This window comes from Ursus arctos, unplaced genomic scaffold (genome assembly GCF_023065955.2).
Source record: "Ursus arctos isolate Adak ecotype North America unplaced genomic scaffold, UrsArc2.0 scaffold_3, whole genome shotgun sequence".
Taxonomy (NCBI): domain Eukaryota; kingdom Metazoa; phylum Chordata; class Mammalia; order Carnivora; family Ursidae; genus Ursus; species Ursus arctos.
In genome coordinates, this window is record NW_026622985.1 from 76778997 (window position 1) to 76793808 (window position 14812).

Genomic DNA, 14812 nt, shown 5'->3' on the forward strand with positions numbered 1-14812 from the left:
CTGTTCAAAATTAGATTTGCTCCTTTAGGTTCAAAAACTACTTTTATAGGGTCATTGAGGAGTCAATGAAATCTGCTAATGAGTTTCATGTTTTTAACAAGGATGACATGGTTCTATTTCTATTAGTGGGCATGCTTTCGGATTTGTATGTTAAACATATTTTAATATCCCACTTGAGGTAGGTCACTTGGGCTTCATTCTTTCAATTTGCAAGACAGTTCCCAAATATTCTTTCTGAACCTGCCTCAGCAAGCAATTTTCTGAGAACTTTTTTTGTTCTCTGGTGGGCAGTGTTGATGATTTCAGCATTCCCACCGAAGTGTTTTTTTATTTTCCTGAAATTGTAAAGCTTAAGATCTTTGGAAGGAAATTAAACGTATGAAATAAGAGTTGAATTGACATCTGGAAAAATTGGGGATGGGGGTTCAAACCTGCCTGAAAACTACAGGGTAGGGTCCTCCTAGAGAGCTGATATAGATAGACTTTTGTCTTGCAGCTTGTTCTTTGTTTCCACTTTTCAAAGTGGGAATTTTTGTGTTTTTTAGTTGCAAAGAATTGGCCTACAAAACAGAAGACTTATAGGTTAAAGTACATAGCTGTAGTGTTTAGTTTTATTCTTAATGGTTGCATTTTGCAACATAGACGATACACTTCAAACTTGTTTGCTCAAGGTTTCTGGAGTATTGTGGTCTGACTTGAACACTGACCACAGAGGGAGGCGTGAAGCTTAAGTTCCCTTTCCCTGGATTCGAGTAGCAATTTCTCAAGATCCGTTATCAGCAGTACAGCTTGTCACACGCACATCTGAGTTTACAATTTGGGGACAAATCAGAGTTCTGAGGTATTTATCCTTAAGATGATATGTTTTATGCTTCCATAAAGTCAAATGAAGCCTGAAAATAATCACTAAGCCTAAAATAGTCCCTTGAATCTGATACATTCCATCAAATACACCCAAGCTGGTTTTGTCCATCTCTGTATCAAGTTGTGGGAGAGCAGTGAGAAGCTCTGGATTTGGAGCTTTGGGTCCTGGATTCAGGTTCCCTAACTCTGCAACTTACCACTTCTACAACCTTTGGAAAGCCATTTAAAGTCCTGTCTTATTCAAATTTCTTCATCTGGAACAAGGGTGAAAAATTATAATCACCCTTATCAGATACTTTGTATGTGCTAGCCATTGTGTATGTTACATAGATTCTTCAATTATCTTAACTGCCCTTTGAAGTAGACACTACTAATTGCCATCGCAAGTGAGGAAGGCTGCAACCAACAAGAGTTTGGGCAACTTCCCCCAAATCACAAAGATTGCAAGTTGCTAGAGTTGAAATTTATCCCTGGGAATGTGTCCAATCTGTTTCCAGAACTCACGCTTTTAACTTCTATATCAGGATGTAATTTGTAAAGACTTAAAGCCTATAGAAATGTAAAGTGGTAGCATTTTTATTATAAAATAAACTTGAACTGCGGAAGTGCAAATCGGTTAGTAATGGAGACTGCTTGCTATTGGCAGGAAGACCATGAACTGGGAGGCCTTTGGCTGTTGAGCCAGTTTCTGTTCTTCACTGAGGAGGCCTGACGCAAAAAGATGGGATTCGTGCCTGTTCTACCTGTAGATGACGTCACCCTGAAATCTGCTCTTATTCTTGAGAGTACCCAGTGGAATGTACAAAGTACTTCTGATCAGTATGTTTGATCAAAAGCATATGAAGTACTGCTTTTTCTCAGCTTAATTCTTACCAGAAAGGGAAAAGATAGAATAATTAGATAAATAACATACTTTCTATATTCCTACTGTTCAAAAGACCATGAATATTTTGTTTGTATATTGTTATGAAGGATATTAAATTTTGTGTAGCATTAACCTTAAAATTTAAAATTGCTTTCTGAGTTACATGTTAAGCTTTGGCTGCACACGCATTACCGTGATCTAATATCTATGTGCTAATTTTCTCATTAATTAGTATGCCCTTGGCATCTGGCGCCATATGCTGCAATGTTCCAAAAAAGTTACCATAGCATAACTTTATTACTGCAAATCATAACACTGGTGATGCATGATTTAGTAAGCACGGTGACATCTGACAGAACCTTCATACAAGTGGTACGGCATATTTAGTATATGCCGTACATCAAAGCCTTGGGTATAGTCTCAGAGATGGTAACCGATATAGACGTACAAAAAGGACATTAAAACTATGATAAATATGACCAATAATTTCAGTGAATAAGTGTTCTCCAGGTGAATTTTTAAATGTTTGTACCTATAATTACGTATAGTCTCATTAAAATGCCCTCAGAAAGATTAGATAGCTCTCAGTCACAGAAATAAATGAAACACACATTTCTAAAGCCGTTTAATTCAAATTCTGTACATATCCTTCCATTCCTTAATATATATTGAACATATTTCATAAAAATATGTTTGGATGTTTCTTTTCCTCAAATCGTCTTTAGGCTTTTTTTTTTTTTTTTTTTTTAACATATATGTGTTTCCCTATGCCTTTAGGAGACTTCCACCTTGTATCCTTGTTTTTCAGATATGGCTGTCTTCAATTGAGATTAACTGGATATGGCTTCTAATTAGCAAGTTCAGAAGTTGTGAAGAGTCAAGAGTAAATGATGGCATTATATCCCCTAACCACCATCCACCATCTTTTGGACTGGTAAGTCATTTTGGTGTCTTGTTTCAGTGACTTGAGCCTTTTTCCCAGCAAAGGTCACAGACCTATTGAATTTCTATATGTTGTAATTTATCCATCTTTTAAAATTTTTCTGTTAGAATGAGGACATTGTCTTTTTTGTGTGTTTCTGTATCCTAAGGAGAACCCTATTCAATATCTTTTAAACATATAATCTTTAAAACACAGTTAAAAGTTATTTTAATAGAATAGAGTTGTTGGTTTTTTTAATAGGAGTAAATGGTCTTAGAAAATGTAGAATTGAGCTTGGTAATTTTACAATCAAAAGAAATGAAATCCAGTGAGTCAATGAAGTCAAGTTATATACCTCAGAATGACAAATTTGGGACAGAATCTGGATCTGCTCCATCTAATTGTACTGTTTGGGCTATGTCCAAGTTTTGTTCACCAAGGAGGGATAAGGAGCAGATAAAGATGATGGGAATGATTTTTTTTTTTTTTCCTCAGAGACTAAGGGGACCAAAGGGCCTGAGATGATATCTCTTCACTTACTGTCTGTCATTGGAACTCACCCTTTGAATATAAAGAATGGGAATAAGTTATCTCTGGCTCTTTTTCAATAAATTTGGGTGTAGTCACCTGCTTCCTGCTACACAGTGGTTTGTGGGAAATCATAAAGGTTCAGTGTGACAGCAACCAAAATTCTATTAGTTATGTTTAGGAAAATTTACACATTGACTAAATTTATGAAAATTTTAAAATAGTAGCTAGGCTTATCCTAAAATAGAACAAACTCAGATACCAATATTTATTTCCAAGCTAAACATTAAACTGCCACAATGATAGACTAATAGAATAGAGTCCCAGGAATAGATATACACACATACAGTGACTCTTTTTTTTTTTTTTTTTTGTGACTCTTGATTTGTGATAACGATGTAACTGCAAAATAGTGAGAGTGGTTTATATCAGGGAATAGTGCTGGGCCAAGCCTATATGCAAAAACAGTGGGGGGTCGGGGTGGTGGAATCCTCAATCCACTATGTGACACAATGATGAAACTCAATTCCAGGTGGATTATATGTCTAAATATGAATGGTAAACAATAAAACTTCTTGAAGATAATAGAGAATTTTAAGGAAAGTTTATAAAATAGTATGTGAACATCATTAAAAATAAGCTATTAGTAATATTATTTCATTAAAATTTTTAAAATTCTACTTATCAAAAGACACTATTAAGAGAGTAAAAAGTCAAGCCAGTGAGTAGGGGAATATATTTGCAACATATATAACAGTTGAAAGTTTCATGTCCGATATATATAAAGATCTCCTACAAATAAATAAAAATGGAACAGATGGTCCAACAGAAAATGTATGAAAGGATTGGGCTACGTCTTCTCAAAAGAAGATATATAAAGGGCCAATAAATGTAAAGAGGATGCTCAACCTTATTATTCAGCAGGGAAATGTAACCTCAATATAATATCTACACATTAACCCTACTGGCGAAATTTAAAAACTGATTAATACCAAGATCTCAAATGATGTGGCACAGTCTCATTTCTGATGGGACTATAAATTATTTAATCATTTTAGAATACTACTTAGTAGTGTATACCCCCATAATCTAAGAATTCCATTCCTAAGTATATTCCCAACAGAAATGTGTGCACATACACTCACAAAACAGGAGCAAAAATGCTGAGAGATCCAAAATGGAAACCACAAGCGCATCAATAGTAGAATGGATAAAGTATAATATATTCATATTTTAGGATATTGTATAACAATAAATATGAAATGATCACTGGTAAAGAAATAGTATAGATGAATTCAACAAACATTGAAAGAAACAGCCAAAAAATACATATTATGTGTTTCTGTTTATTTGAAGTTCAAAAACAGGAAAAATTAATCAAGACTATTAGAATTCAGGACTGTAGTTATCTTGGCAAATGTAAAATGGCACGAGGGGAGCTTTTGGTGTTTTTCTTGACTTTCGTGGTAATTGCGCTTGTATGTTTATTTTGTGATAACTCCTTGAACTCTGCACGTATGATTTGAACATAATTCTGAGTATATGCTACTGTTTATTATTTTTATTTTTATTATATATACAATTATAATATATATATATATACACAAATATAAACAAAAATATACAATTATTTTTATTTTTAAAGTTTTTATTTAAATTCCAGTTAGTGAACATACAGTGTAACATTAGTTTCAGGTGTACAATATAGTGAGTGATTCGACCCTTCATGTAACACTTGGTACTCATCAGAGCAAGTATACTCCTTACCCCCATCACCTCTTTTATCCATCCCCCCACCCACCTCCCTGGTAACCTTCGGTTTGTTGTCTATAGTTGAGTCTGTTTCTTGATTTGCCTCCCTCTCTGTTTTGGTTTTTTTCCCCCCCTCCCTTTGCCTGTTTGTTTCTTAAATTGCATATATGAGTGAAATCATATGGTATTTGCCTTTCTCTGGGTTATTTGCTTAACATAATACTTTCTAGTTCCATCCACATCATTGCAAATGGCAAGATACATACCACATCTCCTTGGGTAACATTCATCAGTCAGTGGACACTTGGGCTGTTTCCATAATTTGACTATTGTAGATAATACTGCAATAAACATTGGGGTACATGTGTCCCTTTGAAAATCCATATTTTCATATTCTTTGGGTAAATACCTAGTAGTGCAATTGCTGAATTCATAGGGGAGTTCTATTTTTAACTTTCTGAAGAATCTCTATGCTGTTTTCCAGAATGGTTGTATCAGTTTGCATCCCCACCAACAGTGCAAGAGGGCTCCCCCCTTTCTCAATATCCCCACCAACACCTATTATTTCTTTTTGGTTGATTTTAGCCATTCTGACAGTTATGAGGTGACATCTCCTTGTAGTTTTGATTTGCATTTCCCTGATGCTGAGTGATAGTATCTTTTCATGTTATCTGTTGGCCATTTGTATGTCTTCTTTGGAAAAATGTCTATTCATGTCTTCTGCCCATTTTTTTAAATTGGATTATTCATAAGACTTATCAAGAGAAGAGGATTTGGGTACTATTTCATAGACTGCTCATAAACTCTTAGGCTTATGACCTTTTTTTGTTTTATATCATTTTCAATTCAGTCAAACTTTGATTTCTGTTTGCATTTTTTATAACCACACCTTATCAAATTAACCCTGTTGCTAATATCTACTACTATCAGCCAATTCATGGCATCTCTGCTATTTATAGCACAGAGAAGAAGGTAGATTTTCAAGCATTCCTAGGAGGATTTTTGTTTAGCTATATTTATGTTGCTTGGAGAAGAATATCATTTTTCTACTAAATCATCTACAGAAGATAATTGAGGTCCTAAATGCAATTAACCAGCTTGCTAGATTTTTTAGTCCCAGGAATCCAATAAACTTGAGTTGAGAGTCTTATTTCTAAAAGCTTTATTAATTATGAGACTCATTCTTGTGGGCTTGGTCGACCAGTAGGTATTGGGAAAGTGGCTGAAGGAAATGGCTTTTATTTACTTTGGATCCATCTCTCCCTGAAATGGAATTAAGATATTTTCTATCTCCAGGCATCTGGAAATGATTTCTCTGAAGTAGCACCCAGGCAAAAAATAAAATAAATGTTCTTTCTTTAACTTTTCCCTCTCAAGTAAACAGTCCAAACGCACACAGTTTATTGAAGGAGCCAAAAGCCAATATTGAAGTCATCAATGAATATATGGATAAAGTTTGAATACCTGAAGCAACTATTTCTAGGCAAAATAAGATATACTGGTATGCATTCCTAATATCGGTAGAGATTTTTTTTTTTTAAAGATTTTATTTATTTATTTGACAGAGAGAGAGAGAGATAGCCAGCGAGAGAGGGAACACAAGCAGGGGGAGTGGGAGAGGAAGAAGCAGGCTCATAGCGGAGGAGCCTGATGTGGGGCTCGATCCCATAACACCGGGATCACGCTCTGAGCGGGAGGCAGACGCTTAACCGCTGTGCCACCCAGGTGCCCCTCAGTAGAGATTTCTAATTTTACTTTGATGAGTTCAGGGTAAATGATGCTTTTTCAATTTTTTTAATACTTTACATTTGCTTCTAAGGCCGAGTGCAATTTTCTATTTGCTGTATTTGTGGCAAGTATCAGAAGTAATTATTAACAATATGATATCCCACTTTTTGTTGATTTAAATTTCACCCTCAACTCATTCCACCTGCTGATTCATACTTTATATTTATCTTCATTTTCTATGTTGTTTACCACAAAAAGTGATATTTTTGAACAGACAGGTATAATGGCACTCAATCAACCTAGTATATAATCTATGTTTTGGTGCCATATTAGAAACACATTTTTTATAGAAGTAGGGGGCATACTATTCTTGATTAAAAAATGAAAACTGTCTCAATATGTATACTTACAAATATCTATTCAAGGCCATGGAGTTAGCAAATTTTTGAATACTGCATTTGGAGGTTTTATTAAATAAAAAGTCAGTATTGCTATGTGATACACATAGAGATAAAATATACATACATTATTATGGAAATAACATTTGATGAGGTCTTAGGAATATAAATGCATTTAATGAAGTTATAGCACGTTCCTGAAATAATTTTTTATTCATTCATCTGACATATTGCCAACTGTAAAGCCCATGAAGAAAATGACTAAAGGAGAATAAGATGTATATTATAGACAATTTCAACTAGGCTCTTCCCACTGCAATAGTAATAATATAGCCTTAGTCCAGTGTTTGAATTTTTTAGCAAGAACCTGGATAGGTTCTGTGTCTTTAACTTATTACTCATATTATTTGAAGGGATTTTAATCATTGCATTGATAAAAGAATAACTTAAGGGAAAAAAGCAAAATCATGACTCTCAGGTAACTATAAAATAAACACGTCAAAGTTTTTATTTAACTCATTAATTAGTGAAGGGACTGGTAAGATGCTATGACTGATTCAAAGAGCACTTTGAAAGTTAGGGTATTTGAAAAAAAAGAAATTAGGGTATTTGTAGGCAATCTATCAAAGAAAATTTAGGATAAAATTACTGAGTTGGGAAAATACTCTCTAATGTCTAATAAGTCATAAATCTTTGGAGTTACATTTTCTAACAGATAGAAATTATTTTCATCCTCATTGGATAGAAAATTACAAATTAACAAGTAACTTCACTAAATCTGGGATCTTTAATTAATAATAATGCAATGAACTCAGCACATTCTCCTAGACAATCCTTGGGTGGCTTTTGCCTTTCAGTAATATTGAAAGGATGTGTTTTAACTTACTTGCCTTATATCCAAGTTTTGGATAATTTTTCTGATACAAAATAGATATGCAACTTATCTTCACATAAAATGCAATTTGAAATTGACAAATAGTATTCCCTGCTTAAAACCATATTGCCAGAAGGAGTAAAATTATCCCCTAATTCAAGTGCCAGGCCACAGGTTATTAAATACCAAGAAGGAAGAAATGTGCTCACAAGAGGTGCAAAGAACTGTGGGTGTTTATACTTCAAGTAATGCGATGAAATTGACTGTAACTAATAGAGTGTGAAATAGTTTCCCAAGGAACATAATGAAGTCCTAAGGAAAATAGCTGAAAACAGGAGTGGACGGAGGTCTTGAAAATACAAGCGAGGAAAATCACTGCTGCCCTGGAAGGTGATTTTTAAGTTGTTACAAAGTGTTGTGACTCTAATTTTGTTATTTTTATCCATGACTGGCCGGCCATGTGTCATTTTAGCGTGGATTTACCTAATTTATATGTACTCCAGAAAACAAAATAGAATCAGAGGATCCAACGCTTTTAAATATCAATAAGGCACAGCAAATATTTGCTCCTTAGAGAGGTAGTGCTATCTGGAGATTCCCATTATGGGGAAAGTTGCTAAACTGGTTTTCCTAGCAGATCTCAACACTGATTTTTTGCATCATTGATATTCTAGTCAAGTTTATTGTTATACTGGATGGCGGGATGGTTTTGTGGTCTGGACAATTACTCCTGAGGGTCTTCACTAAGAGCCTAAACTACCTCAGTAACCAACAACGTTAGATACAACTTTATAAACTTAATAATAATGAAATTAGATAAACAATGCCTTTAAATAAATATAGTTATAATACATAGACATTCCCAGGGATTTAAATAAAAATGGCAACTTTTATATTTACAGATAGACTTCTTTATGTTTATTATCGGCACTTCATCAATATTTTCCTAAAAGAATGATTTCTGTCATACATCAGTGTTTGTTTTGTTTTGTTTTGTTAATTTATTTAAAGTCAGTTAGTTAACATATAGTGTATCATTAGTTCCAGATGTAGAGTTCAGTTATTCATCTGTTGCATATAACACCCAGTGCTCATTATATCGTGCCCTCCTTAGTGCCCATCACCCAGTTACGCCATGCCCCCAGCCATCTTCCCCCCAGCAACCCTCAGTTTGTTTCCTATAGTTAAGAGTCTCTTATGGTTTGTCTCTCTCGCTGATTTCATCTTATTTTATTTTTCCCTCCCTTCCGCTATGATCCTCTGTTTTGTTTCTTAAATTCCACATATGAGTGAAACCATATGATAATTGTCTTTCTCTGATCGACTTATTTCACTTAGCATAATACCTCCAGTTCCATCCATGTCATTGTGAATGGTTAAGAGTTCATCCTTTTTGATGACTGAGTAATATAATATATATGATGAAAATGATACTATGTGATAACTATGCAGATATATCACATCTTCTTTATCCATTCATCTGTCAATGGACATCAGTGTTTCTTAAAAAATAAATGTAATCACCAATTTCTTCATCCTAAAATTTAAGGACACTTTAATTTATGCTAGATTATCTCCCAAACATGGGTTTGATGGATATTAGCTACAATTTCTCTTACTTAGAACTATTAAAACATGAAGAGTTAAATGCAAACAAACAGTAGTAGTATCAGTATTTTTATAGTCAGTGAATTTCCTGAGATAGTCTGCATTTAATTCTATTTGACCACTGACATTGCAATTTTGTAGTAATTTCAAGACAGTTGGCTTTTATTATTTATTTTGTTTTCCATGTTTGATATAGGCTGCTATAAACATAAATGTGTAGTCATTCAAATTTAAATGGTATTTAAACCCACTCATTTTTTTAGGGGAATTTTTTTTTGTCATATAAAGAAACTATTTTTGCTAGCACCTCTATACCACATATTCTGCTAATATTAACTAGTCAAGGCATGTGGACGTTTTTACTGTACAGTAAGAAAGATCCACCATAAAAATATTTTTTGCTCCCCAAAATAATTGTCATTTAAAAATAAAAACTAAAAAACTTACCTCGTTGTAATTTAAAATTTTTGTATCAACAGAGATAAGCAGATGCAGATACTTACATTTTGTCTACACAAACATTGACATTCTATGTGTTTATTTTTATTTTATTTGTTCAAGTATGAAATGCAATGTTTTAAGTTTATGAAAAACAGGTGTTCATATTTAATGGTTTTTTCTATTTCCAACATACAACTTACTATAGTTAATCACAAAAATATAAGCAATTTTCCAAATTTATAATTATCACTAGATGAAATATGACTAATTTGAGATGACTCACCAAAGAAATAAATTGAGGCTGTCATAATGTTATATGTCTATTAAAAATGTTCTAAACTTGGCTGCATATACACTTTAACCAACTTTCAGGAAAACTTTATAGTGAATGTTTATACACATGTGTACCCGTGTCCGTGTATATATATATACTGTTTTTTCCAGAGAGCTGTTTGTTAAACATTATTAGTGGCATAGGACCTTACTCTTGTCCATGAGAGGAAAAGCAGATTCTTAGCAATCCTTCTCTCCCCATTTCTTTCTTGAGCTAGGAGCACTCATCTCTTATCTTTTTTTCCTAAGACCACATTGTTCTCTGGTTATTCCAATAGTTTCCTCACTCATCTTTCTTCTTCTTACTTTAGTTTCCATTCTCCACACAGCAGTGAGAGTGAAATTTATAAAACATAATGTATGCCATGTAACTTCTCTAATTAATTCTTTCAGGGTGGGGTGCCTGGGTGGCCCAGTAGGTTAAGAGATCAGCTCTTGATTTCAGCTAAGATCAAGATCTCAGGATTGAGAGATCCAGCCCAGTGTGGAGTCATGGAGTTGGGCTGGAGATTTCTCTCCTTCTGCCCCTCCCCCCACCAAATAAATATTAAAAAAAAATATTTTAAGGGCTTCTCCCTGCACCAAGAACAGAACCATAAATATTGTTCATGGCTTCCCAAACTGCATGATCTCTCCACACTCAGCTTTCTCTAAATTTCTTTCTCTTGTTTACTATGCTCCAGACACTATGGCTGCCTGCTCTTTGTGGAATACACATGGCCTTTCCTATCCCAGGATCTTCTTTGCTCCTTCTGCTGTGAATGCTGTTTCTAGCTTTCCAAAATGAATGAGTATCATTAGTTCAAAGAAGCCTTACCTGATCACCCTAACCAAGGCTCTATCACTTACTCTCTATCGCCTCATTTTATCTTCTTTATTTCTTTTGTAAAAGTTTTCACAGCCCATAATTACATCACTTATATCTATATCTGTTTACTTGCTTATTATCTGTATCCCACAGTAGGATGTAAGTTTCATGAGTGCAAACGTGCTGTGTCTCTTTTTTATTGCTATAATCTCATTCCACTAACTCTGGAATGGTGGATGCCGTTTGTTGTAAGAAAGGAAAGGCAAGGAAAGAAGGAAGGAAGGAGGGGAGGAAGGAAGAGAAGGCAGAAGAAAATTACTGCTGTTGCTATTATCTTTACTTTTAATTTACAGACCGAGTTCAGTAAATCAGAACAATTCTTTTACTGGGTGAGGCTGAGTACTGTAAAAATATTTTTTATCTAGGGGCACATTTGGAGTCAAATATCTTCCTCCATTCTGAATGTTAATATTCTGAACATTAGTAAGTTATTTGTCTTTATTTAGAGGCCAAAAAGTATCTATAGAGGAAAAAATCTCAGAACAGAGATTGAATCTCCTTCATTTTTTTAATTGTGAATCCACAAATTTAATCACAAGCAGAGCTTTCAGAAATACCTTTTACAGACGTAGAATAGGTGTGGCTGTTAAATATTAGAAGGTTAATAGAACTGGAAGTTAACATACCCAGAAAGAGTTAGGGTGTGTCTCAAGGAGAAAGTGGGGGGACCAGGACTCCTTGGCAGTGGTAACTAGATGAGTAATGAACCCCAGAAACTAAGTAACCATCATTCTCTATAAAAAAAAATTAAATCAGATAAATTATTTTTTCATTCTCTACTCTGCAAAGATATTTTAAAAAATATATGTAATCTTGACAGGCTTTTGTCAAGAGAAATATATGTTCCCTTTTTTCCCACTAGTGCTTTTCCAACCAGGACCTTTTGCTCTGCATGCAGATTCATGCCTAGAGTTGAATGCAGATATTTATACCATCACCCACTTACTTGTCATCTGGGTCCTCCTATGGATGTGCAGCAAAGTCCCTTCAGTGTTGTTGTAACTCTTCATTCCAGGAAGGAGGAGCTGGTATCCTTGGTCACGTCCTCTTTCCATATGGAGTGCCTTCCATAGTGTGAGGGGGATCATGGCTGGGGTAATCCTTCCTTAGGCATCTAAGAATAATTTAAAAAAACCCAAAAAACCAAAAATACCTCTTTGAAAGCCTATATTTATTTTGTGCTCATGCATAGAAAATCAAGCATACCTAATATTTCAGATCTCCTTGACTCGTGTTGGGGCTTATGTCCCTATAAACCCATCATAAGTTGAAAATCTCAGAAGTTAACAATGCACTTACTACACCTGACCTACCAAACATCAGAGCTTCACCTAGCCTACCTCAAACATGCGCAGAACGCTTACGTTAGACTACAGCTGGGAGGATCACCTAACACAAAGTCTGTTTTATAATAAAGTACTGAATATCTCCCAAAGTTTAATGAATGCTGTATTGAAAGTAAGAAACAGAATGGTTGAATGAGTAAAGAATGGTTGTAAGTGTAGCGTTTGTTTACTTTCATGACAGCAAGACTGACCGGAAGCTATGTCCAGCATCACTGCCACTGTCCAGCATCAGGGGAGATTACTGTACCACAAACCACATATTGCTAGCCCAGGAAAATATAAAAATTCAAAGTACAGTTTCTACTGAATTTGTATTGCTTTTGCACCGTCATAAAGTTGCAAAATTCTAAGTCAAACCATTATAAGTTGGGGACTCTCTGTACTTGGATGACAAGTAATTTCTGAAGACTGTATTATCTAAATACCATATAATTGCTGGATTTGGGGGATCTAGTTTAGTTGATCAGTTGTAAAGTTCTCTCTTCTTGGGCCTCTAGAGAGGTCTCTATGTTATCCTTGTTAAAGTGAGTGAGTAAAAACCAAAAGTACTTTTCATTTTTATTATATTAAGTATTAAAATGCTCAACACCTCTTTCTCCAACACCATAAACTTCTTAGGATAATATTCAACATGTGTAAAATATGAAAACACAGACTAAGAGTGAATCTCTGCTTTTTTAGAACTTTTCTGCTTTTTAAACTTCTGTTTAGAATGAAGCTGTTTAGTGCTATCTGAAGAACTTTAATAGTAATACACACCTTCTAAGCTTCTAAAGCAAAGCCATCCGTGGAAAGAATAGTAGAGGCAATGTGATTTCATGTTTGGAATACTTTTAATATATCTAAGTTCTAGAGTCACGTTCTAATTGCAAGAAATCGTACTTTCTTTGCTATGATCTGGCCAGCCAGTTGCCTAAGAGTTTATCACTAAGAAGGTAGAGGATGTCGCAATGTGTTTATCAGTGGCATGGTTCAGCTTGTTGATATCCAAGGAGTTCCTTGGTACTATTTTTCAATTTTACTTAGTTGTAAGTAGGTGAAGTTATCGGAGCACTGATTCAGGAATCGAAAGATCCAACTCTGGCACAAACTGTGCAACTCGAAGCAAACCGAATCACCTTTCAGTGCCTTGGTTTTTTAATCTGCAAAATTAACGAGTTGGATTTAATGAGCGCTTCAGATATTCGCTTTCAGTTTTAAAAATCTATTTCATTCATCTTTTGCTATTCCCATGCACTGCAGTAGTCTTTACCTCATGAGATATATGCTGAAGCATTTAGGGTAAGGTATTAACGATATTAGCGACCAACCCTGCAATGATTCAGGGGAGAGAGAGAGAGAGAGAGAGAGAGAGAGAGGGAGAGGGAGAGTGTGTGTGTCTATCTTTCATCCGTCCACCCATCTAGAGACAAACAGAAACTAGCAAAAGCAAATGAGACAAAATATTAACAATCGGTGAACACAAGTGGAAGGTACACAAATGGATAACATTCTTGGAACTTTTTCAGAAGTTTGAGACTTTTCGAGAGGAAAAGTATGAGACAGGGTAAACAACCCTGTTACAAACCCAAGTAGCAATAGCATAATGGCATAAAAATGAGAATGTTTTGTTTGGGGATTAGTGCTAAATACCCCATAACACATGTTTCTGCTAAACCTTGGAAGGACGTGCATCTGCATCTTTCTGCCTGTGAGATCATATCCATATGGTGAGTCTTACTCCCCTGTGACTATTTATATGTGTGGTAGGGAAGAAATAGAGCTAAGTATGATGATAGGGCCTCCTGGTGGCATGTCTTGCCATCTGCGGTGGCTATATGTTGGCCAAAGAATAGAGGGGCCCAGGGCATATGCACTTTACTTTTAAATAAAGCATGGCTTCATTTGTAAACACAGCTCAATGAATGTTCTATAATTACATTAGCATTATCGCCTCTTGAGGAGGTGTGAGGAAGAAGGTAGGGATAAGAAAGCAGAGATCACCTTCTCAGTGCATAGACTCAGGATGGCTGCACGGCCTATTATGTTAGCATAATAGCAAGTGTTGTAGTCTGATGGATATGCAGTGTATGTGAATATAACTAGAGCAATTGCTTAACTTAAAAACTTTGGGAAGTTTCTGCTTTCTATCTCAGCCTATTAGTTTTTACTTCTAATACAAAGTCAACTTTCAGTTTATACTTCTGACTCAAGCTACTTAATAAATTCAATTTCCATACTAGGTGACCCTTTGTCTTTTATAATCATCTCTAGCTTCTTAATATATCAAATTAAAATTTGATTCT

The 14812-nt window shown here is 34.9% G+C and overlaps 1 long non-coding RNA gene across 1 annotated transcript in view; it reads left to right on the forward strand.

The window, feature by feature from the left end:
• The window catches only part of LOC113263655 (uncharacterized), a 292192-nt gene that overhangs the window by 129421 nt on the left and 147959 nt on the right, over positions 1-14812 (forward strand). Inside the window, exon 12 of the long non-coding RNA XR_008956299.1 lies at positions 2538-2663. This is a non-coding gene — a long non-coding RNA (uncharacterized LOC113263655). The remainder of the gene's footprint in view (positions 1-2537; positions 2664-14812) is intronic.